The sequence below is a fragment of the Panthera tigris genome, chromosome D4, assembly GCF_018350195.1.
Source record: "Panthera tigris isolate Pti1 chromosome D4, P.tigris_Pti1_mat1.1, whole genome shotgun sequence".
Classification (NCBI taxonomy): Eukaryota; Metazoa; Chordata; class Mammalia; order Carnivora; family Felidae; genus Panthera; species Panthera tigris.
The window spans coordinates 29,646,048-29,653,456 of record NC_056672.1 but is presented as its reverse complement, the minus strand read 5'-3'; the positions used below and the strand labels follow the sequence as shown (position 1 = coordinate 29,653,456).

General features: G+C 43.5%; 1 long non-coding RNA gene across 1 annotated transcript; it reads right to left on the bottom strand.

Annotated features, from left to right (window-relative positions):
- Nucleotides 1-310: 310 nt before the first annotated feature.
- On the bottom strand, nt 311-6,191 carry LOC122233143. Its single transcript, XR_006210617.1, has 3 exons — nt 6,004-6,191; nt 1,622-1,779; nt 311-620 (listed from the first exon to the last, which is right to left on the bottom strand). It is a non-coding gene; the product is annotated as an uncharacterized LOC122233143 (long non-coding RNA).
- Between the last annotated feature and the right edge of the window lie 1,218 nt (nt 6,192-7,409).

The window sequence follows — 7,409 nt, the reverse complement described above, 5'->3', positions numbered from 1 at the left end:
CGGCCGAGGGGTGAAGGGGTGTGGGAGGTACAGACTTTCAGTTATGGAGTGAGTCAGGAGGACCACAGGTCCAGCACAGAGAATATAGTCAAGGGGGGAAATTTGGTGTGAGCTTGTTGCTATCATAGTTGCAGACTGAGGCAAGTAACCAAACAGGACCCTGGGTTTTAGAGGTTTACAAAGTGGCACCAAGAATCTGATAGTTACAAAATACCAGATAAATGGGCATCTTGGTGAGTCTTTCCGTCAGTAGGCTAATGTGAGAATAAGCCCACTGACCCAATCAAAGGAGGGACACAGAGACTCAGAGCACAGTGAAGAGAGGCTTTAATCAAGGCATTTGCAAGAGCAGGTGTCTGATGGACAGGCACACTTGGGGCAGTTACAGCAGGTAATTGATCTCCTAGCAGGCGAGTCCTCTCCTGGTTCCTCATTGGCTGAGTACTACAGAGTCACAGCCTTACCCGGAGGTCACCTATGCCCCCGAAAGGCAAAAAGTAGTCTGATTGGAATAAACATACATTCCTTGAGGTGATGCAGAGGCTTTCAGTCCCTCCTCCCTTTATCCTATGGCGCATGCTCATTGCAAAGCCCATGAAAATAAGCCCATGAAACCAAGCCTGTGAAATGGAAAGGAGAAGAACCAGGAAGTGAGGTGTGTACAGGTTTGGGACTCCATTGTAGGGGGTGGGGAGAGTTCGTACATATTTCCAGTAGGTTGTAAACCTACTGTTAACTGGCCAGCTTTTATTTAGTATTTCTAAAAATGAATCCTTTTCCTTACTTCTCACAGATAAGTCAGCAGCATCACTGCCCAAAATGTTCCTCTTCTATGGAATACAGAGAAATTGGGTTCATTCAAAATGCTGTCATAGCAGATGATAGTTACACATGGGGTGAGCATATCATAAGTATAAACTTGTGGGATCACTATGTTGTAACCCAAAACTAACATAAAATTGCATGTCAACTATACTTAATTTTTAAAAAAATATAATAAATCCAACTGCTCTGCAGTGAAATGTAACTGATGTTAAAAACAAGACAACGGGTTCAAAATGGAGTCACTTATGCCAAGCCTCACATCACCCAACCAAGACTTAATTACAGTCTCAGCTCTCCCAAAAATGAAATTTTAAACCCGTCAGTCAGGAATCACCTGATCAGCACTAGTTAGTTAAACTGCCTAATAGATCCCTGCCATCCCCTGAAGACAAGGGAAAGGAAAGAAAAAAAAACTTTGCAATAACCAACCCACTTTTTTGCCTACTATAACTTCTTGTATCTGCTCCCTTCTGTCTATTAAAGTCTTTAATTTTGCACCAACAACTTGGGCCTCCTATTTACTATATTGAATTCTGCCCAGTTTGAATCATTTTTGCTCAAATGAGCCCTTAAATGAAAAAAAAAATGCTGTCACAAATACAGCAATATTAGTTTAATCATCAGTAATGTGCACATTTACATTTTTTTTGTTGTCATGCTTCAAGGATAAGGAAAATGAGGTAGGTTGGTTTGTGTGCTATATTCTCTGTGTTTTATTTGATTAGTCAGGTCTCCTACAATTCAAACCAGTGTAAGAAAATGAGAATATATTGAATTATGTAACTGAAATGTCTACCTTCAGACATAGCCAGATCCAGAAACTCCAGTGAGACCATCAGAACTTAGCCTCATTCTTTCCCTCTCAGTTCAGCTTCCCTCCATGTTGGCTGTTTTATCAGGCAGACTGGAGACAGATGCCAGGAGGTTCAGGCTTATTCTTTATCCTCTGAAACTCTAGAAAAAGAAGAATCTCTGTCGTAACAGTTCAAACATCCCCTCATTGAGTCTTATTAGGTAGGCTTGGATTACATACAGGAATCTAGACCAATCACTCCGACATGGGAAATGCATTCCTCAGGCCTGGGGTAGGTGTCCACCTCAGATCCAGACATAAATGTAGTCAGGGATTTAAGAGTGGAGAAGCATTCTGGAAAAATATGGATTCTATGATTAAAAGGAAAATATTTCTAGGCAAGAAAAAGAATGTGACCAGTTCGGTATATAATTATCAATATACTAATATTCATAAATAGTCTTTTTTGAACTTTACAATTCAGGTTGATTAGCTGGAGCAGTGGTTCCCAAACTTCTGTATGTCTTGGTTCACATGGAAGAATTAGAATGTGTGTAGGCAGCCTGGGGTGGGGAGGAGTTGGGCTTTGGGATCCCCACGGTGGCTGCTGATCCCCTGACCAGAAGTTCCAGGCATCCCAAGTTCTGAGAGGAGCAATAACTTGTTTTGCGGTCAACTCTTGGGAACCTCTAAGTTTGGGCACAATATGGTGCTTCAGGCCAAATGTGGCCATTAAAAAAAGAAAGAAAGAAAGAAAGAAAGAAAGAAAGAAAGAAAGAAAGAGAGAACTATTGCAACACAGTTCCAGGTTTATTGCTACCTACCCTAATAACTTCCCCTTCTCACCACACCCCACCTTACCTCCAAACAATCATTTTCTGAGAGCAATTATTTATTGAGCAATTATTTATTGAGCACATGCTGTGTGCCAGACAGTTTTAGGACCCTGGAGTATATTAGTGAATAAAACAAAGATCCTCATCTGGCAGAAATTCTTTCGAGTATATGTAGGTGGGTGGAGACAGACCATGAGTAATAAACATAATACATGAGTAAATTAAAAAGCATATTAGAAGGCTGTGTTAGGGAAAGAAAGAAAAAGTAGAGTAAAAGAAAAAGACTATTTCAAAAACAATTCAAGAAATTGCCTCCAGTAGTTTGAGCTTTCCTTGTCTGTAAATTTCAGGAGACTTCAGGACAACGGATTTCAGTGCCCACATTTGGGCATCAGAGCATACCTGGAAGTTCTGAGCCCAGGTCTACAGAGGAAAGGAAGGGCAAGACTTTTGCTCAGGAGAAATATAGCTAGTATCAAATACCAATATGGGCAAGCCATCACAGTCTCAAGCTTCAGACCTGCAAGGGATCTTCTAGGTTAGAATCACTTGCTTGTGCTGTAGATGAGAGTAGCACCAGGCTGGTCTCTGACTCAGGGTCTTGTGTGAGGGGACACAAGTCGCAGCTGGGGACTGTATTTATTATCTCTTGTTGCATAATAGATTATCCCCAAATTCAGTGTCTTATATAAGAATGACTTGTTAAAATTGCAAAGTTTCTGTGGGTCAGGCACCTGGGCATGGTGTTAACAGGGTCCTGTTCTTCAGGGTTGACAAGGTGTTGGCTCCAACGTCAGCATGAACTTTAAACAGAGATTCTCAACTGGGGCAGGATCTACTTCCAATCTTGCTGGGTGGTTGTCTGCGGGATTCGGTTCATCCGAGGCTGCTGAGCTGAGGACCTCAGTTCCTGCCACATGGGCAGTTTCATCAAAGCCAGCAAGAGAGAGAGGGTGCTAGCCAGATGGAAGGCACAGTCTTTCGTAACCTAATCATAGAATAAGTCAGTAGGCCCAGCCTGTGCCCAGGGCAAGAATTGCATCAGGTTATGTCTACCAGGAGGTAGGAATTGTTGTGAACCATGTTCAAAGTCATCTACTCCTAGGACCCTGGGCTCTGCCTTCAGGATTTCTCTGTTATGTTTCCTTGGTCCCTCACATTCTGTTTCTACTAAATGACAGCACTGCCAGTCCCACCACATAATTTCTTTAGTCTTGAATGCTAGGGCGTGCTTTCATTCCCTCCCTGCATCTGCTTTTCCAGGTTTCTCTTAGTGAAGTTCACCCAAGGAGGCCGCCTCACTCAGAAGCTGACCGCAACTCAGCCAGGTCTGCATGGCCAGACGACTCTCACTCAGCTGGTTTTAACTCCATTTCAAACTCCTAGCCCCAGTCAGACCCCACACCCGCCAAACCCACTGAGATACTTAGGAAGAAAGGGTTTTCCCCACAGGGAATTTGGAACAGGAAGCTTTTGTCAAACTGAGGAGTGAGGCCCCAACAGGGAGGATCAGTGGAAACATTTGGTCGGTGTTCATTGCTCTTGGGCATTTCCTGAGAGGATGGTTTCTCACGAGCTGGCAGATAAATGATAGTAATGGATGGTTCTAAATAAAGAGAATTCTAACAGCCCTGCTCCAGCCTTGTCCATACAGGCCAGATTGCATTGTAAAGAAAACACAATTGAGCTTTCCTTCTGAGATCCAAATAAGGCAATACCACAATTGATAGGGCACAGATTTGGTGGATGGCTGTAATCTCTCATGGTCCTTTCATAATGGGACATAGAGAAACACTGCACAGTACTGTGTCTGTGGCCCACAATCTAACACTATTCTGAACACATGCAAATGAAAACTTTGATGTGCTGACACACACTTCCTTTGTCCCTCCTCTTTAGTCCATTTCTTTTTTTTTAATTTTTTTTTAATGTTTATTTATTTTTGAGAGACACAGAATTTGAGTGGGGGAGGGGCAGAGAGAGAGGGAGACACGGAATCCCAAGCAGGATCCAGGCCCTAAGCTGTCAGCACAGAGCCCGACGCAGGGCTCGAATCTACAGTGAGCCCAAGTCAGATCCCCAAATGACTGAGCCACCCAGGCTCCCCTAGTCAATTTCCCATATTTTATTATATATTTTCTTTAAATTTTTTTTAATGTTTATTTATTTTTGACAGAGAGAGAGAGAGAGACAGAGCATGAGCAGGGGAGGGGCAGAGAGAAAGGGAGACACAGAGTCGGAAGCAGGTTCCAGGCTCTGAGCTGTCAGCACAGAGCCCAACATGGGGCTCGAACTCACAGACCGTGAGATCATGACCCGAGCCAAAGTCGGACACTCAACCGACTGAGACACCCTGGCACCCCTATATATTTTCTTTAAAACCCCTTTTCTATTATGGCATCTACCCATAGTGGCCATTTTGAAACTCCATCTGCTAAAACATTTGGGTCATTTATGTCTTGTCTCCCTCCCTCTCCCTTCCTTCATCCTTTTTTTTTCCTTCCTTCCCTCCCTCCTTCTCTGTCTCTCCTTCCCTCCTTCCTTCTTCCCTTTCTTCCTTCTTTCCTTCCTTCCTTTCCTTCTTTCCTTCTTTCTTGCTATGATGCCCATGCCTTTCATAACCTTGAATGGCTTTCATAAACTCAACTGACTTTTCCAAAGCAGTTTTTAAAAACTCATCTGAAGCAGAGAGGTAGTGGTTATAATGTATTCCCCACAGCCCAGTGTGCTCACCAAATGTAATCCCTTGAGGGCTGGGTTCCCTTTGATTGTACAGCCTTCACCTCAAGATCACTGTGTCTGACCTTCTTGGGCAGGATGCCACTGACACATCCTCTTCTATTCTTCTTGGGGTACCCACATCTCTCCTCTTATCCTTACAGCTGGTTTTTAAAGAAGGCTTTCATTTCCACTTGGAGTCTCAAGCATGTTGACAATGTCTACTTTGGTTATTCTTTTTAAAAGATTTTTCTGTTTCTTTTTCTTTAATTACTCGTTTGTGTACATACTTTTCTTTCACTGGAAAATCGTCATTGTGTTAGCGTGCCAGAGCTGTCAAAACATAGTACCACAGACAGGGTGGCTTAAACAGGAATTTATTCCTCACAGTTCTGAAGGCTGGAAGTCTGAAATCAAGGTGTAAGCAGGATTGGTTTCCTCCGAGGCCTCTCTTCTTGGCTTGTAGATGGCTGTCTGCTCCCTCTGTCTTCACACAGTCTTCTCTTCCCTCATGCGTGTCTGTGTCCTAATCTCCTCTTCTTGTGAGAACACCAGTCAGATTGGATTAGAGCCCACCCTAATGACCTCATTTTAACTTAATCACCTTTTAAACCCGCGTCTCCAGATGCAGTTACATTCTGTGGTCCTGGAATTAGGATTTCAACAAGTGAGTTTTGTGGGTGGACATGATTCAGCCCATAATAGCCATAAAATACAAATAAACAAAAAGAAGATAAAAAATCACATAGAATCACAATTTTTGGCCTTCCAGTGGCTTCTGGTTGTGCTTCGCATAAATTTTACTTCCTTATTTCAGCTACAGCTCCCTACCTGATTTGATTTCATCCCTCTCACACACCTCCTTGGTCCCTCACACCCGTCACACTGGCTTGCTTGCACATGCCCAATGCCCATTCTCCTCAGGGTCTTTGCACTTGCTCTTCCCAAATATGTGCATGTCTGATGCCTTCTGATGTCTTCTGATCATGGACTCAGCTCACCTATAGAAGATATGAGCCTTCTGTGACCCTCATCTGATGTCGCCCTCTCCTCAGGCATTCTAGAACAGAACTTCTCCACCTCAGCACTGCTGACATCTTGGGCCAGTTAGCTCTTTCTTGTGGAGGCTGTTCTGTGTACAGTAGGATGTTAGCATCATCCCTGGCTTCTACACACTAGGCAAGTTGCGACAATAGAAAATGTCCCCGGACATTTCCAAATTCTCCCTGGGGGGCAAAATTGGCCCCAGCTGAGAAGCCCTATTCTAGAGAAACAGTGTAGTGTGGTGGTGAAGTGTAGGCATGGGAGCACCAATCCTCACTCTCATCTCTGCCTCAGTTTTCTCATTTATAAAATGAGAATATCAATCATTAATGATATACTAACTCATTTTATATGAATTGGGTTAGTTAGTTTAATATGAGGTAGATTATTGTGAGGATTCAATGAGATAATATACATCAAGCGCTTGGAGCAACACCAGACCCAGAGCAGGCATTCAGTAAACTTTAGATGTGATTGTTCTCTCTCACTATCTGGATATTTTCCTATATATGTGTTTATTTATTAGTCTGTAAATGCCTCAAGGTGCCTAGAACACTGCACAGCACATAGTGAGTGCTCAATGACTATGTGATGAGTGAGGAAACAGAGGTCTGTCTGCACCAGAACAGAAAGCCATTGTCTATTGTGTTCCAGGACACACCTCAAGTGCAGATGGCACACAGCACATGGCACATAGTAGGTATTCAGTAATTATATGTGCTGATTTATAGAACATATTGAATGAATGGAGAGATTTATTGTAAACTCAGGTACATATTTCTTCAACTTGCCTTTTGTTATTGATTGCTCTTCCCATCATCCTTTTCTTTCCCCAGGAGCTTTGGAGGAAATCAGAGAACAGATCTGGCCCCTTTTCCTTCTCTGAAGGGACTCCCATGCTGAGGGGATCTTTAAGGTTCCTGACTAGCTCAACGGTCTAAATCTCTGCTTGACTTCCCCTTCTCCCAGCCCTGACAACCCCCACTTACCCTGGGCTCCTCCGCATCCATCCCCACCCATGCCCAGAGCAGTGACCATCTTACCTGCTTCCTGCAATGAGCCATGGCCTCTCCCTCCAATAGCTCACAGTGAGTCTGTGGTTACACCATCCTACCAGGAGGTGGATTCACAGTCACCCACAGAAGCACAGGAGATATCCAAGCCCCCAATGTCACTGCATGGAAGTTACCAAA